The following is a 13,102-nucleotide window of genomic DNA, read 5'->3' on the forward strand; positions in this document are numbered from 1 at the left end:
AAATCTGTGAGCCTTGGGAAACCCATATTCTGTGATCTGGATATGACCCAGATGACCAAGTCCCTTTCTGCATTATGCTTGGTAGTTATGGTTCCTGGGATGGGGAGACCTCTAGCCAGCCCTGCATCTTCACACCTTCTTTCATGTGTACTAAGTCACTTCAATCGTGTCTGACTCTCTATGACCCTGTGGACTATACCCACCAGGATCCTTTATCCATTGGAGTCTCCAGGCAAGAATACTGGAGTGGATTTCCATGACCTTCTACAGGGGATCTTCCCGACCCAGGGATCGAACCTGTGTCTCTTATGTCTCCTGCATTGGCAGGTGGGTTCTTCACTGCTAGTGCCACTTGGGAAGCCCTTCACACCTCCATCATGAGTCTTTTTCTCCTTTTATTCCTGATTCTCTGACTGCATCTCTGCAGCCATTCTTTGAGATAGCATGATTCTTAACTTTCCAGGGCTGTCGTTCCCTTCCCCATGTTTAATCCCCATAAAAAAAAATAAGGGAAACAATGGCCCCACAAAATAGCAATTCTTATTTCATTTATTGCCTTTTCAGATTGTAATGTGACTATGCAAATAAATCCTCCTGAATCAGTCTTTTCTGAAATGTGCCCTAAAACTGGATCATTTCACTTTCTTTCTTTCTTCCCTCAGCTTCTCACTTGGGATTAATCAAACTAATTGTCACCAAATTAAATGTGTCCATAATGTCACTGGGGTTTTATTTTATCCCAGAATTTCCTATGTCTGCAATTATCAGGCACCTAACAAACACATCAGCGTTCTAAAGGGCCTTATTTTTGTGTGATTTTCAGCTAATAGTCCTGTTAACAAACAAGGCTTTAGACAGAAAATCATGTTTCTCACCAGAATGGACATTATACAGCCTTGCCTTAATTATAGTAAAACTCTGACTTGCAATGTGATGTTAAATTAAGATTGAGTTAGACTGACATTTTGGAGAACCTTCTTTCTGAAAGAACAAAGCACCTGTGCCGGTTTCTCAGCGCTGAAAGTTCTCCTGCCCCTCCTCCTGGCCTTATTGTTCTATACTCCTGGAGGTGGTTGTCAGTGGTGGTTTCACTGGGATTGTTGTGTCAAAGACTTGCCAACCCAAATGGGGTAAAGACTTAGTGCTGAGAAAGCTAGGACTTCAGATGTTAAGCATATGTGCTTTACTGGAAAAAAAAAAAAAAAGTTTTGGAAGGAGAAAACGATGGAATTGAAGTTTAGCTCAGTTTGAGATGATCTGTAGCCAGAGGGGCCTTTGATTAGTCTATTCACATGCCGAATATCTCAGCCCTGGTTGTACTAAGTTGGCCAAAAAGTGTGTTCAGGATTTTCCATGAGATCCAGTGGAAGAACCCCAGCAAATATTTTGGCCAACTCAATGTCGGTGCTTTGGATTCAAGCAGGCATCACTGTGATCCTTGGTTTTTCTGATTGCTGACTGTGTAAACTTGTTTATGCTTCTTATTCTTCCCGAGCCTTTGTTTTCCTGTCCGTGAAAGAGAGATAGGAGTACCTCTCTTGTCATCCTGCACTGAGGATTAATTGGAACAATGTTTGAGTGGCACTTATACAGTGCTTGCCCAGAGTAAAACATAGTAAAGGCATTAGTCATTTTTAGTTCTTGTTGATACTACTACTATTACCCATTTATTTCTTGTTTTATTCATTCACCAAATATTTATTGTCTCAGGTGCCTTGCAGGATGTTATGAATATAGATACAAGGAATACTTGGTCTGTCTTGTAGTGAGCTCTTGCTCTGGCAGGGAACATAGATAAGAAAATCCTGCAATTATAGTTCAGAAAGTTAAGTGCCATGGTAGAAAGGAAAATAGAAATTTTCACTTTCATGTTCCCATCATGTCAAGCTGGCTTCAAGGGGGGAGCTGTCCTCCATTCAGCTTGTGCCAGGAGTGCTGAGTGGTCTTCCCTCATAGTTTAGACAGGAGAGAATCCGCCTGCAGTATGGGAGACCTGGGTTCGATCCCTGGGTTGGAAAGATCCCCTGGAGAAGGGCAGGGCAACCCACTCCAGTATTCTTGCCTGGAGAATCCCCATGAACAGAGGAGCCTGGTGGGCTACAGTCCATGGGGTTGGAAAGAATCAGACATGACCGAGCAACCAAGCAGAGCACAGGAGTGCAGAGTGGTGCACCGGTTCAGCTTAGGGTGCATTTGAACGACGACAGGAGCGGGAGGTTGGTGATGGAATTTCCACAGTCTTGTTGGACCCAGGATCAGGTTCTCATCTCTGAATCTATATTTTTCTCTGTGTCCTATTTCTTTCAATTTTTTTTTTTTTTTGCTGTGTAAGTTGTTATTTTTTTAAAACTTTTTATTTTGTATTGGGGTATAGCTCATTAACAAACAATGTTGTGATAGTTTTAGATGAACAGCAAAGGGACTCAGCCGTACATATACATGTATCCACTCATCTGTTGTGAAGAAGCCCAGTTCCCTGGGGAAATTTTGATGACACTCTGTGTCTCTCTTGGGGTCAAGGAGAAACTGAAAACCCAGAGTCATATAATATGTGTATAGTTCTTTTATCCCTATAGTCATACATATCTGAGCCTCACCATAACCCCCCTAAGAAACTGAAGCTCTGAGGGGAACTATTTCACCTTAGAGAAGACAGGTAGTTTGGGGCAGAGCCAAGATTAAGACTTTGGCCTCCTCTCTTCTGGTACTCGGCTACTTTCATTGGCTAAATCAGTCTGAGAGGTGGGACAGAGCAGTAGTAGAGGCAAGGAATCATGAGAATCAGTGCAGTAGCAAATCTAAATAATGGCAACATCTTTTACCAAGTACTATTTCGTGCCAGGCCCTATTCAAAGACTTTGCATACTATTATTTATTTATAGTGACACTAGGCCCTAAATCCTTTTGTTCCTATTTTATCAACAGAATCATAGAGATATTAAGTGGCTGTCCAAGATCACACACTAAGATCTGGCAGGGGAAACCTTCAAGCAGTCTGTCTGACTCTCTGAATGCCTCTCTATAAACTGTCCTCCTTCAATATCATTTTCTGAATGACCACTCTGTGCCCAAACTTGTGCCAGGCACTCCAGGGTCAAGAGCAGCAATATGAACCCTGATCATGGGTCCAGTCATCACCTTCAAAATGAGAGGGCATAACTGGCAAAACCAGATCACAGACCCATAAAACCACAGATTATAAGAGGTAGTCTTATAAGACATCAGAACGTCTATTAAAAAAAAAAAAAAAGGACATAGGCTAAGAGCTTTGATTATTGATCTGGCTAGACTCTGATTGTTTTCATTTGTTTTATGCATTTACTCTATTTATCCTCAATTGTGTCTTATGAAGCAAGGATTGTTCTGTCTTAGGAGAGAAATGGAAAGAACCAGACAAATCATCGGACTGTCAGCAAAGGAAGACCCTTGGCAAAGTATTGGACTTGCCTTTCCCCAGTACAGGCCCCTTGCCTCCACTTATTTCTTCCTTCATGAGGTGCCTAACTTCCTCTTCTGAAAAACTGATTTATCCTTCAAGGCCAGAAGGATTCCCCTGTCACTGTAGCTTTCCCTACATTTATGGGAAAAAATTATTCACCATTCTCTCTGTGTTCCCATAGCAATTTATATATATTAAAAATAAATTTGCAGCTTTTATTGTATTGTATTATAATTATGCACTTACATTCACTCCTTGTATTCCTGGATATATGGATCAAACTGTATATCATCTTAAAATCTGTCCAGTATTCAGAAGAGAACTTAAATCACACTGGAGATTTTGTAAATGTTTGGATTATATGTATTTGTCCTACCATCTCTTCATTTCACATCTTTCTCATTATTCCTTTAATGTCCCGTGGGTCCTGACCATAGATACCTTCATATCAGGGTCAGTGTTTACTCCTTTACACTTTTCCTTGCTAAAGAGTTATGAGAAACGCTGGGAAAATGGCATGATGCTCTGTCCACTGGAGGTGGGTGGAGTTGATGTATATTTTTTTCAAGATTGATTTCTCAGATTCTTAGTCTTTAGAGCGTGGTAGTACTAGCATGCCCCTAGATTGTCTCATAGTTGTAACAGCAAAGATTCCCAACGGGATCCCATGTTACAGAGATGACTCTGAGATCCATTCTTAGGGAGCAGGAGTCTGTGCTCATTTGCATGTTCCCAAATAGCACTGTGTCTTTGGAGGTCTCCTGACCCTACTCTGGCTGTACTATCTCTAGGTGAACCATTTGTTCCAAAAACACCCAGAGTTTAGTGAGTGTGTGCTCAGTAATGTCCAATTCTGCGACCCCATGGACTATAACCCACCAAGCTCCTCTGTCCATGGATTTCCCAGGCAAGAATACTGAAGTGGATTTCATTTCCTCCTCCTGGGGACCTTCTCAACCCAGGGATCAAGCCTGTGTCTCTTGTATTGGCAGGCAGATTCTTTACCACTGGGAAGCCCCAGGGTTTGATAAGCATTCAATATTCATTCATTCTTTTCATTCCATCCCATCCCATAAAATGATTTACTGAGTACCTAAGTGCCTAACACTATCCTATTGTGCTTGTGATTGATTCATCAGTGAACAAAAGCAATAAAAGTTTTTAACCCACATGGTTTATATTTCAGTAGAGGACAAACAATACATGATATGTGGAATAAATAGATAGATTGAATAAGATATTAGAAAAAGAGCAAGGTAAAGAAGAAGAGTCCAGAGAGAGTTGGTAACAATTTTAAGTCCAATGATCAGGATAGGTCTTTTCGTGAAGGTAGTTTGAGTGAAAATTTTAGGGTCTTAGGGATTTAGCCACAACCATTTCTGGGGAAAGAGTAACATAGAACAAATAGTGAAAAGGCTTTACAATATTTATATTTGCGTATATACACAAATGCATATACACACATACATTGTCTTTTAATGGTGTGACAGATTTTTAATAATTGTATGCCTACCCCTGTCTCTCCCTCTGAGATTTCACCAATGCTTTATAATATGAGTTAAATTAACAGGGTTGAAATGATAGAACCTGTCATGATTAATATAAAAACTCCACAAGGATGGACCCTGCAGCCTGCGACAGGAATGAGGCTTAGTCCGCATGGTGGTTACAGACTGGAACACGTTAGAACTCAGAAATTGTCACAGTTATTAACACTTTTCAGCCTCAGGGAAAGAGGCTTCTGTGCGGTGATAGGTTCAGGCCTGCCTCCCTTCATCTTCCCTGGGCAAAAGCCCTATAGTCCTCAGGCCTGTAAAGGATCAGACCAAGGCACTGGCCTCTGCTGGTGGGTCCCTGAGCCTGATTTCTACCTTTTCACAGCCCACTGGGGAGCCTAATTCTCTGGAGAGACAATACTGCCAGGCCTTCCCAAGCGGATTCTCTGACTGAGATGTTTGTGTGTCTGGGTTCACTGTGCTTGCTGAGTCCTTGCCTAGGATATGAGGGAGGGCAGGTAGAAGGGAGTTGTGGGTGTAGTAACAAACAGGAATAGTATCTGTCCCCAGTGAATTCAAAAGATATTAGGGGAAAAAAGTCATATAGTCAATAATTGAGTTTCAGAATGAGTGTTTCTATGAGTCAAGGGCATGAGTGCTTAGAGAAGTGAGGAATCCCTGTGAACCTGAGGCACCAAGGAGGGCTTCCTGGAGGAGGTGAGGACCTGAAAAACATAAGGGTATGAGGCAGGTTAAAGGAGATCCTGTTTAGGTCAGATTAAATGGCTGGCAGGAGAAAGGGCACGGGTGAGGGTTTGGAGCTGGCAAGGGAAGAATCTATTGAGACAATTTAGAACATCTCTAGTTCTCATTGCATTTCCATCCTGTTGTTGACTACTGTCAAAATAACCATTATCAACAAAATAGCTACAGGCTGGTGGATTGGGATGAGAATTAGGATGGGTGTAGTCCTAACAACACCAATTCAACACCAACTAATGCTCAATAGTGAACCTAGATTCAGTTTCTTCACCCTTACAAGTAGAATTACTCACAGAAAATTGAGAATCAGCAGAAATAATTGTCATGCTGCTGCTGCTAAGTCGCTTCAGTCGTGTCCCACTCTGTGCGACTCCATAGACGGCAGCCCACCAGGCTCTGCCATCCCTGGGATTCTCCAGGCAAGAACACTGGAGTGGGTTGCCATTTCCTTCTCCAATGCATGAAAGTCAAAAGTGAAAATGAAGTCTCACAGATGTATCCGACTCTTCGAGACCCCGTGGACTGCAGCCCACCAGGCTCCTCCGTCCATGGGATTTTCCAGGCAAGAGTGCTGGAGTGGGGTGCCATTGCCTTCTCTGTAATTGTCATGAATTCTTTGTAAGTTATGAAGTACCTGCATCATCTCAGTTATATCACATAAGTCATTGCCTTCCAGAAGCTTCTAACTGTAGCTTGTGAGTGGATAACCCACTGACGCATAGTTGTTGTTCTTGTTGTTGTTCAATCGCTAAGATGTTTCTGATTCTTTGTGACCCCATGAACTGTAGCATGCCAGGCTTCTCTGTCTGCTACCATCTCCTGGAGTTTGCTAAAATTCATGACCACTGAGTCTGGGATGCTATCTAACCATTTCATCTTCTGCCACCCTTTCTCCTTTTGCCTTCGATCTTTACCAGCACCAGGGTCTTTTCCCAAGAGTTAGCTCTTCACATCAGGTGACCAAAGTGTTGGAGCTTCAGCTTCAGCATCAGTCCTTCCAATGAATACTCAAGGTTGATTTCATTTAAGATTGACTGGTTTGATCTCTTTACAGTCCAAGGGACTCTCAAGTGTCTTCTCCAGCACCACAATCCGAAAGCATCAATCCTTCAGCACTCAGCCTTCTTTATGGTCCATCTCTTATATCCATGCATGTCTGCTTGAAAAAAAAACATAGCTTTTTGGGACCTTGTTGGCAAAGTGACATGTCTGCTTTTTAATATGCTAAGTTTGTCATAACTTTCCTTCCAAGGAGCAAGTGCCTTTTAATTTCATGGCTGCGGTCACCATCTGCAGTGATTTTGGAGCTCAAGAAAATAATCTGTCACTGCTTCAACTTTGTCCCTTCTATTTGCCATGAAGTGATAGGACCAGATGCCATGATCTTAGTTTTTTAATGTTGAGTTACAAGCTGGATTTTTTCAGTCTTCTATTTCACCATCATCAAGAAGTTCTTTAGTTCTTCTCCTACTCCTTTCCCAATTTTGAACCAGTCAGTCGTCCCATGTCTTGTTCTGTTTCTTCTTGATCCGTGTACAGGTTTCTCAGGAGACAAGTAAGGTGATTTGATACTCCCATCTCTTTAAGAATTCCCACAGTTTGTGTGGTCCACACAGTCAAAGGCTTTAGTGTAGTCAGTGAAGCAGAAGTAGATGTTTTCTGGAATTTCCTTGCTTTCTCCATGATGCCAACAGATGTTGGCAATTTGAACTCTGGTTTCTCTGCCTCTTCGAAACCTAGCATAATGAAGTACATATATATAATCAAATATCAAAATGTCATTTAGTATAAAGCCAGATTTAATAGATAACAGCTCTTTATTTGCAGAGCATGAGACTGGCATTTTGCCTGTGCTATAGTTTCCAGACAGTTTCCGTGTTCTCTTCAACTATTCTAACCTCATGCCTTTGTTTGGAACTCTGCTCATAGGAAAACAGGGATCTGTGGCCCACGTCTGCTTGTCCTTTGAAAAGCAGGGTATAGTTAAGATGCCCATATAATTAGCCATGTAAAGAGGGACATTTTTGAGAGTAAATGGGAGTATTATTAACCAGGATTGTTCTAGGAAAACATGCATATTTGTTCAACCCTAAACATGGTCCCTTTGCTTTGACAGGTACAGTAACCCTAGAGGCTTGGAGATGCACTCCTAGATTACAGAAGACTGTGGCCACAGAATTTTTGCTGCTGGTCATACCTGCCAGTATTCTGACTTTGATGAGCATCTGCCCATCTGTGGGCAGAGGTGGGGACAGCACATGGAATATTCCATGTAAGGGACTGTAATCATCTCTCTCTCTCTGTGTGTCCTTCACAACCAGGTAAAGACCCAAGGATTTCTAAAAGAATCCACTCAGTTATTTGTACTTTCAGCCCCCACAACATTTGGGTGCTGACTGCCATATATACTTAGATCTGTATAATGACTTTCTGTGTATTTCGCATATAAACTTCCTTCGAATTTTGTGAATTATCACATGCATTTTAAATCTCTCTATTCTCTTCATGAAATCTTTATGTGAGATTAATAAAAAAAAAAAAAAAAAGGAAGGTGATTTTTTTCCCATTAAAAAGTGTAGACTCTGGGATTTCAAATTCACACGGGGCAGTTGGGGGAACTTCCCAGTGACTCAGTCGTTAAGATTCAATCCCTCGTCAGGGAATTAAGATCTCACATGCCACGTGGTGTGGCCAAAAAATCTAGAAAATAAAAATAATTATTTTTTAATAAAAAGAAAGTGAGATCAATTTTCACACAGGGTTCAAAACTCTTGTTAGCAGTTGTGACTCTCAAATGCCATTCCTCCTTTAAGACTTCCTAGTCTGTAGCAATAGGTCCTTTTATTCTCTTTTTTCTTATAAATTCATTACACATTGAGTATACCTTCCTTTTGATACTTAATTTTAAGTTGTTATGAATTCTGGACAATTAACCTCTAAAAGGCGGAGACCCTCTGTAAATCAGATCATACTAATATACTCTGCCTGCCTACTCTAGTGTTCTGTATTTGTTTAAAGGTTGTGTGTTAACAGGCATGGTGACCACAGCTGCCTTAGTCTCACTACTGTGATACTGCTCTGTGTTGTGAAGTCTCTCTGGAGAGAAGGCTCTGGATAGCTGAAGACCACCAATACCCTTGCTCAGAGCAGATGTAAATTTAGATAGAAATAGTTCCCAAATATTGACCCTGCCATTTAATCAACAATTAGCTAAAGCTCATGAGAGTGTGTGGATGTGTTGATCCTCCTATTATAAAGCTGAGAAAGCTGTGGTATGCAGGACACACTTAATCAGGGTCTGGATGGGTAAATTCTGTGACAAGAGAAGAGTAATGAAATACTGTGCACTTTAAAGCCGTCTCTACCACACCTCCTTTGTGGGGTGAGTTTTAAGACAAGGGAAGGGATGATTTATCAGGGACTATGGGAAAAGGTAAAACCACCTGACAAGTTGGGCTCCCTCCAGATATATATAATTTCATTACTATTTTAACTTACTTTTTGGCGTTTAAAGCTGGCTTTTGAATACAAATAAAGTAGAATTCTTGGCCTGGAGAATCCCGGGGATGGAGGAGCCTGGTGGGCTGCCACCTATGGAGTCACACAGAGTCGGACACGACTGAAGCGACTTAGCAGCAGCCTAACTCAGAGACATTTATCCAAAGATTTTGCATTTATAGTAACTTCCAATGTTGTCTAATTGCTTGTATTTATCCTGACAAATCTGGAATATAAACACCCAACAATGATAAAGGAGGGGTGGTAGAATAAAGAACATCTTTAATGGAAACAGGATAGATTTATTTTTTTTCCTGAGAATACTTTGTTTTTCCCTATCTTTTTTTTTTTTTCCCCCTATCTTTTGGAGGCAGGGCTTGGAGGGATGAGTTGAGAGGTATAATGTTTTGATACTGTAAGTAATCTATTCCAGATAACTTGTATATTAATGACAAATATAGAAAAACTATATAGACAGGATAGATGGGAAGAAATGTACTTCCTTTTCTTTTACTTTTTTTAAAATTATTGTGACTGATCACAAAGTCTGAGATCTTGCTTTCTTAAAAGTGAAAAACTAACACAGTTACTGGAATGAGAGAGATAAGAGAGAATTATGATATAGTATCTGACCATTCAAAAACATTCTGCTTTGAGGAGCCTCAAACTGAGAATGGGAGAGATGAATATTTAGCAGCTTCTTTCTGAGTTCACTAAATTTCCTACTTAATACTCTGCCTTCATGTTATTGCTCTTATTCTCATCCTAATTACATAGCAACATAATCTAATGTTTTTCTTCCTACCATACACTGGATAGTCATTAAACTTGAGGCTTTAGCCTTATTCTTTAGCACTGACCTTAAACATACGTGCCCTGAATCTGCAGGTAGTACTTCTTCTGGATTATAATGATTGGCTATATATAAATCCTGGCTTACCCTTGACACTCGTCTTTCGGCTTGCCTCTTTTAAAACAACTCGATGCCAGGCAAGTCTTGTCCCTACTGATAATTATCCTACTGTCCTCTAACCCGTGCCTGGAAGCAGTACACTTCCTGCTTTCTTGAGAATACGTATCTTTTCTAAAGAAGAAAACAATCCAATACAAGGAAAGATAAGCAAAGAAGTAGCGATAAAGTCCGCAATGCACACTCTACAAAAAACATGTACAAACGACAGTCAGCATCCAGAGAAGGTAGTGATTAACCATATGGAAAACCATTAACCTCCTCCCAGAGGAGGTAACTTCTTGAAATTCAGGGTTCTGTCTTTCCTGAAGATTCTTTTCCTTTATCCCCACAATCTAATGTTTTTCTATATCTTCTTACTTCTTTCCCTGATGTACTACCTCTTACAATCCCTTTTTCCTTATTCCTTTGTTCTTCTCCCAGAGCTGACCTTCATCACATGCTGAAAGCACAATACTATTCTCCAAATGGGATTGCTAGTAATTAGCATTTCCTAGTCTAATCCATTGGAGAAGGCAATGGCACCCCACTCCAGTACTCTTGCCTGGAAAATCCCATGGGCAGAGGAGCCTGGTAGGCTGCAGTCCATGGAGTCACGAAGAGTTGGACATGACTAAGCGACTTCCCTTTCACTTTTCACTTTCATGCATTAGAGAAGGAAATGGTAACCCACTCCAGTGTTCTTGCCTGGAGAATCCCAGGGACAGGGAACCTGGTGGGCTGCTGTCTATGGGGTCGCACAGAGTCGGACACGACTGACGCGACTTAGCAGCAGCAGCAGCAGTCTAATCCATCCTACATAACACTGATAGAATAACAACCTTCAATACTGTTTTGATCATAACACCTATAATCATCTCACACGCTAGTAAAGTAATGCTCAAAATTTTCCAAGCCAGGCTTCAGCAATATGTGAACCGTGAACTTCCTGATGTTCATGCTGGTTTTAGAAAAGGCAGAGGAACCAGAGATCAAATTGCCAACATCGGCTGGATCATGGAAAAAGCAAGAGAGTTCCAGAAAAATATCTATTTCTGCTTTATTGACTATGCCAATGCCTTTGACTGTGTGGATCACAATAAACTGTGGAAATTCTGAAAGAGATGGGAATACCAGACCACCTGACCTGCCTCCTGAGAAATTTGTATGCAGGTCAGGAAGCAACAGTTAGAACTGGACATGGAACAACAGACTGGTTCCAAATAGGAAAAGGAGTTCGTCAAGTCTGTATATTGTCACCCTGCTTATTTAACTTATATGCAGAGTTCATCATGAGAAATGCTGGACTAGAAGAAACACAAGCTGGAATCAAGATTGCTGGGAGAAATATCAATAACCTCAGATATGCAGATGACACCACCCTTATGGCAGAAAGTGAAGAGGAACTCAAAAGCCTCTTGATGAAAGTGAAAGAGGAGAGTGAAAAAGTTGGCTTAAAGCTCAACATTCAGAAAACGAAGATCATGGCATCCGGTCCCACCACTTCATGGGAAATAGATGGGGAAACAGTGGAAACAGTGTCAGACTTTATTTTTCTGGGCCCCAAAATCACTGCAGATGGTGACTGCAGCCATGAAATTAAAAGATGCTTACTCCTTGGAAGGAAAGTTTTGACCAACCTAGATAGCATATTCAAAAGCAGAGACATTACTTTGCCAACAAAGGTTCGTCTAGTCAAGGCTATGGTTTTTCCTGTGGTCATGTATGGATGTGAGAGTTGGGCTGTGAAGAAGGCTGAGCACTGAAGAATTGATGCTTTTGAACTGTGGTGTTGGAGAAGACTCTTGAGAGTCCCTTGGACTGCAAGGAGATCCAACCAGTCCATCCTAAAGGAGATCAGCCCTGGGATTTCTTTGGAGGGAATGATGCTGAAGCTGAAACTCCAGTACTTTGGCCACCTCATGCGAAGAGTTGACTCATTGGGAAAGACTCTGATGCTGGGAGGGATTGGGGGCAGGAGGAGAAGGGGACGACAGAGGATGAGATGGCTGGATGGCATCACTGACTCAATGGATGTGAGTCTGGGTGAACTCCAGGAGTTGGTGATGGACAGGGAGGCCTGGCGTGCTGCAATTCATGGGGTTGCAAAGAGTCGGACATGACTGAGCGACTGATCTGATCTGATAATCAGAAAGGTAGAATTTCTTCTAGTACTATTAACATGAAAGTTAAAGACTTCTAGTATGTTTCTAATATCCTTCCAACTTGAATCCTCTCATTTGCCACTAAATATCCATTGTATTAATAAAGTATTCATTTAGTAATGCATTTATTAACTTAGCTATTTGTGTTTAACAGTTGGCTTCTACTCACAGAACAAGCATGGTAACTGGACTTTTGGCATCTGAGTTCATGTAGCTCCCTCATTATCCTGTTATTCCTCTGTCTGTCTGTCTGTCTCTCTGTATGTGTGCATATTTGTATCCTTCTTTCTGTGTCTGTTTTCTATCGTCCCTTCCCATCCATCACGCGTACTCCTCAGACACATAGCATCTGTACCTGGGTATTTCCCTGGTCCCTTCTGCCTGGCGCAAAGGCAGTAAGCAGGTGGGTGTGTGAAATAAGATGAGCCCAAAGATTCATTCCTTTATTTTCTCCTAACTGCTTCAGCCTTCATAAAATCCAGTCCTATAGGTTATTGATTTTCACAAAAAGAAGAAAAACGAGTGGGAGTTGAGAATTATGATGTCATGTCCTGAATGAATTTTTCACAGAAAAAGAAGAAGAGGAAAACAACAACAGCTATTCTTCGTTGTGGGCAGTTGGTCAGAAATGAGGTTTGGGGTCTGGAATAGGAAAGGCAGAAGTGCACCTGTCCCTGGGGGAGAGCATGCATTGATCTCTTGGGTGATTGCCCTGACTACCTCTGAAGCCGAGAATTAGGTTCAATATGTTAGTGCTAACATTTAAGTCCTTTCAAATCTCCAGGGGCAGAAT

The sequence above is a fragment of the Bos taurus genome, chromosome 11 (genome assembly GCF_002263795.3).
Source record: "Bos taurus isolate L1 Dominette 01449 registration number 42190680 breed Hereford chromosome 11, ARS-UCD2.0, whole genome shotgun sequence".
NCBI classification, from domain to species: Eukaryota; Metazoa; Chordata; class Mammalia; order Artiodactyla; family Bovidae; genus Bos; species Bos taurus.